General features: G+C 36.5%; 1 protein-coding gene across 1 annotated transcript in view; it reads left to right on the top strand.

Annotated features, from left to right (window-relative positions):
- The first annotated feature begins 486 nt into the window (after positions 1 to 486).
- LOC106872895 (protocadherin beta-15) overlaps positions 487 to 4,641 on the top strand; it is a 178,625-nt gene continuing 174,470 nt past the window's right edge. The window contains exon 1 of the mRNA XM_052973036.1: positions 487 to 734. The gene's annotated coding sequence lies outside the window, so the exon portion shown is untranslated. The remainder of the gene's footprint in view (positions 735 to 4,641) is intronic.

Below are 4,641 nucleotides of genomic sequence, written 5' to 3'. Positions count from 1 at the left end.
AAATAAAAAAATGATTATATTATTATTATTATCATTATTGTCTGATGTTTACTTTGTATTATATTATACTTATTTATCATGCATTTACTTACTAATTTTTCTATATGTGACTGTGGATTTTCATCGATAAGTTCATGAACTTTGGTTCTTTTCTCTAAAACTATATATATATATATATATATATATATATATGTATTTATATATTATAACTCTAAAGTGTTAATTCCTGTACCTACCAGTGTAATTACTCTAATTGCATATTTGCTAAGTGATTACTTCAGCAATACTTTAACAGTAGCATCTATGCTTCATTCAAGAACGATTTATAAGATTGAAACCTGCTTGGAGTTGTCTCTCTTGTTTTCGAGAAAACTGTCAAATCAGTGTTAGTAATTGAGTAATATTATCTCTTACTCACTGTGCACTTATTTCTTGTGACCTTTTTTAATGCGTACTACATTAAATATGATCATACCAGCTTCACTATCAATTTTCATTTTGATATGGTCTTTGGCTAATTTCTCTAAGTAAATTATTCCCTTAATTACATTAAGGGTGTGGGTCTGATGTATGTAACAGGAACCATAAATACAGTAAAGTGCAGATTTAATAGGGGATAATTTTGATATAGTTGCTTTACAATTTTCTCTGCAGATATAAGTATATTACCACAAAGGACTTATATACTGTTGTGATTTCGGACGTGCTAAGGAACCAGGCAAAAAAAAAAACAGGTCTGTATGGGCATGCTATTAATTTGCTGTATATCTCAGGTGTTACATATATATATATATATATATATATATATGTGTGTGTGTGTGTCTGTGTGTGTATATATGTGTGTGTGTGTGTGCACATGTATATATATATATATATATATACACACACACGTATATACATATATATATAAATATACACACACATATATATGCGCACATATATATACATACATATGTATATATATACATATATACGGGTGTCTACTATTACTATTATTTATTACTATTGCTATTACACTCGTACTATTATCAAACCGGATGTCTAACTATGGTCCTTCTGTAGCACTTACATAGCCATAACTGCCATCTTGGGTCTTCTGGATACCAAAACCTCTTATACATGCACACACACACACACACACACACACACACACACACACACATTTATATATGTTTATATATTATATATACTTTTATATATCTATTGATTTTCAAAAGGTCGAATGTGAGTTATTCCTTTTTATTGGAGTAATTTCCAAAGATTTCTAACATTGTTTCTTCCTTTGAATTTACTAGTGTAAATCAGTGTAGATATGAAAACTTTTATAGAAATATATGAATTGGTTTAGTAAGTTAAATCATATACTTAATATATACATATATACATATAGGCGCAGGAGTGGCTGTGTGGTAAGTAGCTTGCTTACCAACCACATGGTTCTGTGTTCAGTCCCACTGCATGGCACCTTGCGTCTGTGTGTCTGTGTTTGTCTCCACATCACTGCTTGACAACTAGTACTGGTGTGTTTATGTCTCCCATAACTTAGTGGTTCCGTAAAAGATGGTAATAGAATAAACACTAAGCTTAAAAAAAAAAAGCCCTGGGGTCGATTTGTTTGACTAGAACCCTTCAAGGTGGTGCTGCAACATACTAATGGTTTTACCAGCTTGTCACCTAATTAGTTAATTGAAGAGAAAATTTGTTGCTTTCTCAAAATGCCTTTATAAAAAAGAAAAAAAAAAATCAGTGGCAATAATAGTTACTCTGTTAATCTAATGAAAACAACTTTGTACTTTTATGAAAGAGTTCCTTCCTTCCCCTCTAAGCCCAATTTTATTGTGATTTATCAAGAGTACATTTGCTATGGAACAATTGATAAAATACAAAAGAAATGTATTAAGCTCGAATTGTTTGAAACTAAAACTTAAATTTTCTTTTAATTTCTTATTCATATGAATTATCATATTTCATTAGTAATGAGGGTTAATTAACTTTCTCTTTCTATAGTCAACTACTATAGGGTCCTATGATTGATTGTCACTGTTGAAGTTGTTGTCAGACCCCAGGTCAGTCATGATCATGCAGACGTGGAATATCTGTGATCGATGGTATTCCAGTCATGGGATGTGGGGCAACATTATCTAATGCTTTCATTCATGTTTCAAAATGGTAGGGTCTGGATTGAAGTAGATTTGGCTGCTATTTCTTGTAGATCATATGACCATATAAGGGCTCCTCCTTAGCAGTGGATCTAATGCTTTGATGTTGCTGTTTGATCTTAAGTCAGCTCTGATCCAGCAAGCAGTCCTATGATTAAAGGACTTCCTATCATGACCATCCCATCTTTTTGTATATTTAAGACTTCATTGTCTGTGCTCTTCCTTTTTCCTTAGGCATAAGTGTGGCTGTTTGGTAAGAAGTTTGCTTCCCAACAACATGGTTCTGGGTTCAGTCCTACAGTGTTGCACCTTGAGCAAGTGTCTTCTGCTATAGCCTCAGGCCGACTAAAGCCCCGCTTTCTCAGAGTGAAAGGCAGATTGTATAATGCTTGTATATGAACAGCAATACTTCACAATAGTGAAACATGGGCTGTAAATACAGGGGACATGTAAAAACTAGATAAAAATGAAGCTAGCAAGCTCTGCTGGATGTGCAATGTCAGTGTGCATGTGTGACAAAATGCCAATGTGTTGAGAGAAAAATTGGGCATAATTGTGTGCAAGAGAAAAGACTATTCTGGTATGGTCATATGATGTGGATGGATGAGGATATCTGCATAAAGAGGTTCTAAATGTTGTGGAAGAAGGAGAATGGAATGATGTAATGGAGATTGACTTCAGGATGTTGAGTTTCATGGAGGTAATGACAGAAAGGATTGAGGTTATTGGGAATTTACAGAGCTTGAGAAGACCCATCCACCTCAGTAAAAATGAAGTCCTATATCTGTATCTGGCAAATGTCCTAAATGTCTGTCGGCTCATGACAAGCCCTCCCCACAACTAACCTTCTTAACAACCATGTCTCTACCACTCTCCTAACCATGGCGCTATTTATTCAGTTGCTATAATTACATGAGAGCAGAGCTGCACATATTTCATCCTTTTTTGTGCTACTGGCTATCTTTCTCCTTCGAACCACTTTCTTTTATCACCCATCCTGCATACCACTATCATCCCTTGCCACTGATTTCCCCTGAACAACCCTCTCCCCAGGACACCTTCTCATACATGCCATTGACAGCCCTCTACCACCATTTATCACTCACTATATTCACTCCTACATACTTCTGACTGTCATCTATTTCACTGTACATCCCTTTCTTACTCTCTCCATGGTACTTCACATCATCTCCCTATTTCTTATTTATCTACAGTTTTATTATACACTTGCTCTGTACTCCACATCTTTTTGTACCACCGCTTTCATCTTCCGTCTCACCCACTCCTATTTCCTTTGTTTTACTCCCAATTTGATAGTCACCATTGACCATTCTTCCACTCATGCTCACCATTCACTGCATTCCTATCTATCCTCATTTCTAACTGTCTGCCATTCTTCTTTCATGATCTCACAAACCTACCCATCCATTCTTTGTATTCCTATATCCCTATTTTGTCTTATACCCTGAAGGTACATCTTACAGCCCATCACCTCCACCTTTTCTCTCTTTCCAGCTGGGGTAACCATGTATCTATTCTACAGCAGAACACCTGCTACTGTTTCTCAGCTATACTTTACCTACCTAGAGGTAAAAATAAAGGCCCGCTTCAGTCATGAATGACTGTGGGATTGCACCTAGATAGAAAGTTCCCCTTTGAAGCACAAGTCCAGACAAGGTTGTTTATGGAAGACCAGCAGTCTAAGCTGGTGAATGCTGCCATAATCCTTGCCTTCAGTTCATCTTTGGTGTTACAAGGAGTTTTGTTGGTCTCTTGCTCAACTGCGCCCCACACATAATAATCAAGGAGGTTGCAGTCTGGAGTTAGGTGGCCAGATGTTAGGGGTTATGTGGTTGCAGAAATTGTCTAACAACCATGACTGGGTTCTCCTGCTTGTGTGGCCTGGTGCAGAGTCCTGTTGCCAGACGTAGGGTCTTTTAGCGGCCACCCTCTTGACTCAGGGCAGCACTACCTCCTCCTTGCACTTGATTCAAGCCTCCGTGTTAAGTCTAAGGCCACGTGGGAAGATGAATAGAGGCATAACATTGACATCACTAGTAATCACTCAAAACACCATGATGTTGACTGGATGTTTGATTTTAATCACTCATGGTACATGTTTTGGGGACATGGCAAACTGACAGGTGTTCTGTGTGTTCCCCATCTGCTCATATTGGAGCTTCTGGCATGAATGCCAAGTAGTACAGTATGTCGTTTCTAAATTTCTGGCAGTGTGAATTGCATCATGTTGCAGTCTTTCTCTCAGATGGTGCCCAAGTGACCCTACTATACTGTGTTGTCCAAAAAAGTCAAAACGACACAATGTGCATGCGTGAAATTAAAAATATAAAATGGCAACAATTTACCCATCGCACCCTGTATACCTATGTATATATGTATGTATATGTATATATATATGCATATACATATTTTATGCCTATATATGTGTATGTGCATATATATATATATATATATATATATA

Source organism: Octopus bimaculoides, chromosome 14 (genome assembly GCF_001194135.2).
Source record: "Octopus bimaculoides isolate UCB-OBI-ISO-001 chromosome 14, ASM119413v2, whole genome shotgun sequence".
Lineage (NCBI taxonomy): Eukaryota > Metazoa > Mollusca > Cephalopoda > Octopoda > Octopodidae > Octopus > Octopus bimaculoides.
The sequence above is the reverse complement of the archived record's forward strand: the minus strand, read 5'-3'. Positions and strand labels throughout refer to the sequence as shown.